General features: G+C 44.2%; 1 protein-coding gene across 1 annotated transcript in view; it reads right to left on the bottom strand.

Moving 5' to 3' along the window:
• LOC143017716 (uncharacterized) overlaps window positions 1–6,247 on the bottom strand; it is a 22,454-nt gene extending 16,207 nt beyond the window's left edge. The window contains exon 1 of the mRNA XM_076172493.1: window positions 6,128–6,247. The gene's annotated coding sequence lies outside the window, so the exon portion shown is untranslated. The remainder of the gene's footprint in view (window positions 1–6,127) is intronic.
• Window positions 6,248–9,587: the final 3,340 nt, after the last annotated feature.

The following is a 9,587-nucleotide window of genomic DNA, read 5'->3' as shown; positions in this document are numbered from 1 at the left end:
CTGGATATATTTAGGAAAAATATCGGTAGAACTTAAAAGCGAACCAGTAACCCGATAAACGTTACGAGAACACAAATAATTTTTTTTATAGAAAAGCGTCTCGTATTCGCCTTGTGGGTTCGAATCCTGCACTCCTCGCCGATTCCCAACCTGCCCCCATAGTCCCTTAGCGCATTAGGCAAAGGCTTAGGCCGCAGCTACTCAGCTCCTTCTGGTGTAGGCTTCTCGCTATTTTTTTGTTGGTGCCACCTTCAGTTAGTTTAGGACAGTGGGGGGGGGGGCAGGACAAGAATTTAGGGGGGGGGGCGTGGCCTGCTTTTAAAAATTATATGTTTCTATATAATGTAAGGAATCTTAAAAATAAATAAAAATCCATCACCGTCCTGGCAGAAATATAAAATGACCATGATTGTTAACTCTTTAATAAAGCAGAGGGTTTCTCTTCATGAAAAAAATATTACTACTATTTCTTTTCTTTATTTCAATTTTTGAGGGGTGGGATTTGGGAGAGGTGCAGGGCGACCCTAGGGCTCCGTGCCACCCTTCTCGCAGTGTCCGGCGACCCTGGGGCTCCGCGCCTTGCGTCAGGGGAAATACCATAGGTTCAACGAGAGGCTGGGAGCTTCGATATCTGGAAGGAGGAAGGAGGGAGAGGGAGGGAAAGGGAGGGAGAGGGAGAGGCGAAAGGGAGGGGCGGGTGATGAATAGGACTGGCAAGTTGCTGTAGTAGAAACACACACATATATACATACATAACACATGTGTGTGTGTGTGTGTGTGTGTGTGCGCGCGCGTGCGTATGTATGTTTGTGCGTGTGTGCGTCTGTACGTGCACAAAGCTATGCATGTACAATAATATTCCTGACTTTATACCGAGGATTCATATTTTCCAAAAGTGATTCCATCAGTTGGGAATGGATTCCGAAGAAATAAACAAATACATAAATAAAATAAAAAATAGACAAGTATTTTCAACGTCGAAAAGGCTCAGCAATTTAAAAATAATTTCCGTCCAATCAAAAGGGTTTAATGAAATAGAAAAAAATCGTGTGCATGTGTATGTGTACGTGTTTGCATTATCTCGTGTGTGTGTGTGTGTGTGTGTGCGCACTTAGTCTTTGGATCACGTGTTGGACTCGTGATCGACAGCTATTTCCCTCCCGGAAGAGAGCTCAGAGCTCGCATGACCGATCTATGGATAATGCTATGACCTTACACGCACACACACACCCAACTCCCCGCCCACGAGAGTTGGAGTAACGACTCGAAGCGCAGCGATACTGAAATAATTTCAGCCCTGGGCAGGATTCGAACCAGGTACCGCTGGCACCACCGTAACAACAGTCTGGTACTCTACCAACCGCGCCACCGAGTCGTGTGTGTGTGTGTGTGTGTGTGTGTGTGTGTGTGTGTGTGTGTGTGTATGTGCGTGTGTGTCACCCATTTGCATATTGAGTCCGTAATGGCTACGTTTTCGCTCGACCTGTGCAGTACGTAGGCATGTGGTGTTTACCCTTCATGTACTCTGCACCCCTCTCTCTCTCTTTCTACCTGGGGTCCTCTTTAGGGTGTCTCCCTTGTCGCGATTCCTTCCTGACCCCGGTGCCCCAGTCACCCTCTCGAACTGGTGCTTTCACTCCAGGAAAAAAAAAAAAAAAAAAAAAAATACTCCACCGCCACGATCGTAATTAAGGTTCACGCGGCGGCGGCGACGGAGGGCGCGGGGGGAGGGAGGTCACATGAGAGGAGGAGGAGGTGGAGGAGGTTGAGACTGAGAAACGAGGAGTGTGAGAAGGGTGGAGGAGGAGGTGCAGGAGGAAGAGGATGAGGAGGAAGTGAAGGAGGATAGGAGTTGGAAGTGGAGGTGGTGGTGGTGAAGCCAGGACGAGAAGGACGTAGGAGTACTGGGATCCTAGCAGGGGTAGGAGGATGTAGTGGGAGAAGCCCAGGAGGAAGAGGAGGAAGAAGAGAGGGAAGAGGAGGAAGAGGAGGAAGAAGAGAGGGAAGAGGAGGAAGAGAGGAAAGAAGAGAGGGAAGAGGAGGAGGAGGAGGAGCGGGAGGGGATGAGGAGGAGGAGCGGGAGGGGATGAGGAGGGGGAGGAAGGGTAAGGGGAAGAGGAAGGGGGAGGAGGAAGGGGAGGGGGAGGAGGAAGGGGAGGGGGGAGGAAGGGGAGGGGGGAGGAGGAATGGGGAGGGGAGGAGGAATGGGGAGGGTGGTGTGGGGAGGAGGAGGGGTGAGAGGAGGGGCAGGAGGTGATGGTAATGGTGGAGGGGTGGAGGGGAGGAGGGGGTGTTGTTTGCCAGGGAAACAGTAACTGGCTCCCCCTCCCTCCCCTTCTTCGTTGTGGCAAGAACTGTGCCAACTGCCTCACATGCTGAAGAAAATCACCTGACCTTCGTAGACAACGAAACATGGGCGCGTGCGTTTCCGGAGAGAAGCTCTGGTTAGCCAGCATTCGCCCTTCGTGGGTCTTGCCAGGCGATTTTATTCAACTGTCACTCACTCACTCACTCAGACACACACACACACACACACACACACACACACACACACACACACACACGCGCGCGCGCGCGCGCGCCTTCGATAGGAGGCATTGTATTTCAGGGGGTCAACTTCACCGGAGTCGGTCGGGTCATGTGTGTGTGGGGGGAGGCGAGTTCGTGCTCCCGAGTGCTGTTCGGATCAAGCCCCGGTACTGTACATACTGTGCACCGGGGGGGGGGGGCGAGGTCAAGTTTCGGAAGTCGGGAACGCACGACTATGTACGAGTCGGGTTCTTCTGGGGTATCGGGTACTTCCTGGTGGTGTTGGTGGTGCCAGTAGCGGTGGTAGTGATGCCAATGGTAGTGGTGCCAGTGGCGGTGATTATGGTGATAGTAGTGGCAGTGGTCATAGTGGAGGTGAGAGTGGTGATGGTGGTGATAGTGGAGGTGGCTGTGGTGGTGATGGTGGTAACAGTGATCATAGTGGAGGTGGTAATGGTGGTAGTGATAGTGACAGTAATGATGGTTGTGAGAGTGATGGTGGTGGGAGTGATGGTGGAGGTGGTAGTGATGACGGCAATAGAGGTGGTAGTAATGATGGTGGTGGCGGTGATTGTGGCAGTGGTGATGACAGTAGCGGTGATGGTGGTAGTGGCGGTGATGGTGGTGACAGTGGTCATAGTGGAGTTGGCAGTGGTAGTGATGGTGGTGGTATTGATGGTGGTGGTAGGTGATGGTGGTGGTAGGTGATGGTGGTGGTAGGTGATGGTGGTGGTAGGGATGGTGGTGGTAGGGGTGGTGGTAGGGATGGTGGTGGTAGGGGTGGTGGTGGTAGGGATGGTGGCGTGAGTGATGTGGTGATGGTGACAGTAATGGTGGTGGTGGTAGTGATGACTGTGATGGTGGTGGTAGGGATGGCGGTGTGAGTAATGTGGAGGTGGTGGTGACAGTAGTGGTGATGATGGTGGTATTTATGATGGTGGTATTTATGGTGGTATTGATGGTGGAGGTATTGATGGAGGTGTGGATGATAGCGGTGTGAATGATGATGGTGATAATGGTCGTGATGATGTCAGTGGCACTGATTATGGTGGTGGCAGTGGCGGTGATGGTGGTGATAGAGGTCATAGTGGAGGTGGCAGTGGTGGTTAATGGTAGTGGTAGGGATGGTGGTGGGAGTCATGGCGGTATGAGAGGTGGTGGAAGTGGTGACAGTGGTGGTGATGATGACAGTGATGGTGGCAGTAGTGATTGTATTGATGATGGTAGTGGTAATGACTGTGGTGGTCTGGCGGCAGTGAGTGAAAACACACACACACACACACATATATATATATATACACATATATATATATATATATATATATATATATGTGTGTGTGTGTGTGTGTGTGTGTGTGTGTGTGTGTGTGTGTGTGTATTCACTTGGTCTTTGGATCACGTGTTGGACTCGTGATCGACAGCTATTTCCCTCCTGGAAGAGAGCTCAGAGCTCGTAGGTCCGATCTATGGGTAATGCTATGACCTTGCACACACACACACACACCCAACTCCCCGCCCACGAGAGTTGGAGTAACACCCCTCAGCGCTGCGATACTGATATTATTTCAGCCCCGGTCGAGGATCGAACCCGGACCTCCGTAGTGGCGGGCCAGAGCTCTAACCACAGCGCCGTGTGTGTGTGTGTGTGTGTGTGTGTGTGTGTGTGTGTGTGTGTGTGTGTGTGTGTGTGTGTGTGAAAAATACACCAAGAAAGGCATAGCTACAACCGAATCCCGTCACCTTGGCCCTTTGTGATAAGGCAAACTGGGTGGCAGTCACCGGGAGCCGGGTCCACGTGCTGCGAGGCAGCAGACCAACGCATCATGCCTAATAAGAAAAATAATATAACTTGCGATACTTCCCTCCATATAGATGTCATGGCGCCTCTATGACATTACCCGTTTTCATTCATTGTTTGTTTAGTCATGGTGAGGCCCTTCAAGTTTTTTTTTCTATCTAGATTACACCACAATATTTTATTCAGTTGAAGGGAATGTCGCCATACACTACTGAGACGCCATTTATTCCCAAGCGCCCCCACCCAGTCCCCGTCAAATCAAATTATCTGATGTTAGGCAGAACAAATTACATTAATGACATTTTGCAAGAGTTACGACTTTTTTATCGTCTAAACTAAGAGATCATGGGGTACGGAGGATTATTTTTACCAGCCATTTGCACGCTCCAACTTCATTTCACAAACAACCGGGAAAATGCGGGAGATGGGACAAAGGGTGCGTGCACAACATAAATTGTATGGTTACAAATGACAACATTAATGTTTCAGATTATTTCTTACTTAATATAATTTCCTTACAGTAAAATACATATGAAATGACAGTAATTACTGACCAAAATAAATATATACACATCATTCCAATACTTCCTGTGGCCGACCGCAATATGAATCAAGGGGAAATAATTACATGCCTGAGAGTGAAGGCCACTGGCCGAATCAAACTCAGTCTTATAATAGACAGCATCGTAGATATGCAGCCGAAGTCGTCGTCAACGCATCTTGACGGGTTTAACATGGCCGCCAACAATGGAAGATTCATCAGATTAATGAAATTGCCCGTTGGTAGCCAACAAGTGGACCTAACTCGGGTCAATTTGTTGGCATATGAAATGCAGGATGTATTTCTAGCACAATGTCTTGTCTACGAGTTCATACTGTCGAACAATGTCGTCAATAACTGTGATCCACTTCAACGGACGACTTTCATTCGAAACAAGATAAATTACAACGTTTATTCGTTTTTTTCTTTCGCGGGGGAATTAAATGGTAAAAACTTTCAGTATTTGTGTTACAACAAAACCTGAAACAAGTGCAAGGTTCTAGTGATCCTATGCTTATTTTCACTATCAGTTTGCCTGGAACGTGGTCTGTCCGAATGTAAACAAAATATCAAATATGTTTGTTTTTTCGGTACACAAAATTTACGCAATAGACTTAAAAGTATTCATATTTCGCCTTCGTTCCTGAAATTAACCACGACTTTATTTATTTTCATTTAATTCAGTACTATTTCTGTTGCTGGATTAGTTTTCAGAACTACCTATTGCCCCGTATGGCGTACTGTCCTGACAGCATGCTTCATGCAGTACGTATTTTGAAGGATTTGACATCCCACCGACACAAATGTCAAATCACTGCATTTTAATATTATTATCAAAGACTATTCACTCAAAGTACAGAATGCTTTTCACTTCTAATTTCCTTTTCTCCGTTCATCCCTTTTCGTGTGACAACACCTGTTCAAAGGGATATTCATATTGCCCTCAAGGATGCAAGTTATTAAATATCGACAAAATCCTACTACCTTCATAATAATCCACAAATTCAAACAATCTAAATGAAAAATTTAATTCTACTCGCGAAAATGTTATAAAATTTGTGGTTTGCAGTTGTATTTCAAACTATTTTTATTTATTGAGTAATTTATGACTTGCATGGGTTACTGCTCAGCATGTCGGCGAGTCGTCTAACAATATCCAAAAAATACAAGTTTCAAACCTCCAAATAAGCTCCTATACCTCATACTTAAAATAATCACGATAGGCATGTGAAAAGTACAAGTTCCCATAAAATTCTTACCTTAAATTGGTTTAAACTCCCGTTTATTTGGTTTTATCTGCTACAACATCCTCAGCTCTACCACCACCATCTGCACCTGTTTTGTGAGTGCGAGAGTAAGAAAAAACATAATTAATTTCGTAATTCATTTAATATTATCGATAAATTTTCTGGATTATTTGAATTTTTAAAGTATTTACAATTAAAGTTCGTGTTTTTATTTTGCAAATTAACGTTTAACAATTTTTGTTCGGATCCTGCATACTTACAGTAGACGTTGGAAAACGAGTGAATTAATAGACTTCAGTATTCATCTTTGATGAACACCAAAATATAAGCGTGTTTTTGAACTCTTATTTCTTCACATACTCACCATTTTTTATCAATTCAACCTCATAATCTTATTTCAACTTAAGTCGAACTTACTACTAAACGGACGTGTTTCTACAATAAATCTGCAGAACCATAGTGCAAACTAAATTGTTTTGTTTTATACATTGTAAGATATAAAGGAATCATTATTACAGCCCGAACCAAATCAAAGAACAACCGCTGATCTGACCACAACAAAATTTTGTCAAATGAAGTAAATGACGAAGTTACAGAAATGAGCTAGATCGATTTTTATCATACTCAGAGAAACGACATTTAAACAAAATAAATTAATGAATAGATAAATAGATAAGATAATAATTAAACGCGATATCCAAAGTACAATACTTGGTAATCTAACCAATATGTCATATGTAATATATGAAATTTCAATATGTTTTTATCATCACTCCGTCAATCATGTTAATAAATGTTAGTCTGCGTCTCTATTATTGGGTTCGAAGTTTTGCTTGAGCAGAATTTCCCGGTGTGGGATAATTCCACGACTATTCCATTACGGAATCTGGTATCTAGGCTGGTAGAATAAATTTGTGGAAATGGGATGCTTGTTTATGTTTCCAAGTGTCTCACAATGAAAATGGATGTTGACGGTTTGATGGTGGGGGTTGGGGCGGAGAAGGATATTTTTTGTCTGTTAGGGGGTTTTGTAATGGATGTCCATAGAGTAAGAGGTTTTTTATAAGGAGCAGATTGAGGGTTTATGTCGGGAAGTGGATGTGTCCATATTTTGGGAGGGAAGAAGCATTATGGTATTCTCAGCAACGTCTAGCGTTTTTACCCTTGAGGACGATATCACAATGAAGAAGTCAAGTCAGAGTGGCGGTAAGGGAGAAATTCGAGATCATTATAATGGAAGAGCAATAGAAGTAAAAAGTTGTCAGCATTCATTTTGACTGGACATTAGTCCCCACTCATAAAAGAATGCTGAATGACTAAGATAAAGTCCATATAAAATTGAGATTGCAAAAAGCATGCAGTCAGCACACTACACGGGAGGGGAACATTTTTTATTGATGGAAATGTAGAAAAGGAGGGGGAGATCGATTTTAGGGATGAGAAATTAGGATGACAAGTAATTATTTATTGCACTTCTGGAGGCATTGAGAAGCCAATAGGGAGTGCAAGTGTGATGGGTCTATATGGATCTGATTTACTCTTTTTCTGTGGGTCTGGTATGTGGGATTAATGCAAAGCTGGGATGTATTTCACCTCGTACCTCGTGGTTTGGGGCAGCACAAGCCCCAGGCCAGGGTGTGGGTGTGAAATATCTTGCGTGTTTGAGATGGGACTGATTTGGTGGCGTTTTTGAGGTGAAAGATATATGATATTTTGTACATATTATGCTATTTGTTGTATTGTTTTAGATGAGGAATTGATTCCCTTCTTTGGACGGTGAGGGAAAGGTTATGGGTGGTGTAGTGGATGGAGGAAGATGGTTTTCTAGTAAGAGGACATAGTAAGCTAATGAGAAATGGCGTTGGTTGTGAGCTGGGATGAGTGGACTGGAGGGAGTGGGAGGTCAAGTGGTGGGTCCTTGTGTTGCCTATGTATCCCTGATTGGTGGTGCTACAGTGGGAATGCTGGGGAGGGGTCATGGTTCAACCACCATGAATCTCATTCAGATTCGGATCTCTCGAAAACGGATATGCTCTGAATCTCAGAGTATTTCGAATTCAAAGTGATACACTACAAAACGGAGAGGACGCCGCGTGGGTTTTACTTTAATCTGTGCAGGTGTCTGGGTTTGGGAATGGTGAACCAAACGCGGGGGCTGAGCAGTGTACGGGTATGCCTACTGTACAGTGACACCGCTGTTTAATATTCCCATAGTACTGACAAAGGAAACAGCGGGGTGGCGTGGGCCACCATCATCATCAATTGGACGCAGACGTCATACCTCACGGTTTCTCTGGGCAAACCCCCATGCTGTCACCCTTCCCACCCCAAACAGCTCTCGGTAGGATTGGTCGACTTGCTAGAGCCATGAGTTCTGTGGGTGTCTCCTCCAACAAGTGATGTCTCTTACGGAGATAACACTTCCTTATGCTGCCAAGTAAATTTCTTGTCACCTGGAAGAGGGCCGGCGTTATATCTTTTCCCAAAACCAGGGGAATAAAAAGGCACTGGCCTAGTTCCCAACTCAGTTGCCTGGCAACGTCCATGGAGAGTATAGATTTGAACCGCTCCTGCTGGAGGCTTGGATCTTCGTCCGATGAGCTACATGGGTTCACGCGAAGCAAGGAGAGGGTAATCCTTGCAGAGATATCCTTCGAACACTTCCAAACCAGTGTCTGCATCCTGGGTAAAGATAAGACTGATGACTTTGTTGGATCTAATTTCAAATCAGTTTATGCCACTATCACAAAGAACTAATTCAGAAGTATCTATTTTTCTCAAAGAACAAATATGTACAACTCAAAGGTAAAATGTAAGATACTGAAAAAATGGATACGTAAATTACAAGAAGATGCTACAACCAAGAAGGGCATATAGTCAAGGTCTTCATTCTCTTCAATTCCATCCTTGAGTCGTCTTCCTGGGCATCTTCTCTTGCAAAAGACAGGACCTTAGCACACATGGACTCCTAAACAATTTATAAAAAATAACATAATTTGTTAAATATAATAAAATAGAATAATATTCATAGATATGATTAATAAAAAAAAAAAAAATAGAAGTTCCCAAGGGCTGCATTTATATAATGGTTCATGTTCTTGGTATACATTATCAAAACCAGTGATAAGACGTACAAATCAGATGTACAGATTAGTAAATCACAAAACAAGTGTCTTTCATCTATTGGAATAAATGAATCTCCGCGTATCGGTCAGGGATTACATGTGCAAAAATCACAAAACAATTTCAATAAAACCCCAACATCAAACACTGATTCATGCTACCTGACAAATAACAAACATAAGAGAAATGTGCAAATAATGCCACGCTTACTTTGCTAATGTACGAAGCATAAGAGCCTTGAGGATTACAATACCTACATAACAAAGAGACTCACGGGAAAGGTTTGATGAAATATAAATGATAGACTGTGAGCAGCGAGCGTAGTTTATCATAACCACCGCCGATTATG

The sequence above is a fragment of the Oratosquilla oratoria genome, chromosome 33 (genome assembly GCF_046742065.1).
Source record: "Oratosquilla oratoria isolate Oo_2021 chromosome 33, ASM4674206v1, whole genome shotgun sequence".
In the NCBI taxonomy this organism is placed as follows: Eukaryota; Metazoa; Arthropoda; class Malacostraca; order Stomatopoda; family Squillidae; genus Oratosquilla; species Oratosquilla oratoria.
Note: the sequence above shows the minus strand (reverse complement) of the source record. Positions and strands in the feature narration are given on the sequence as shown.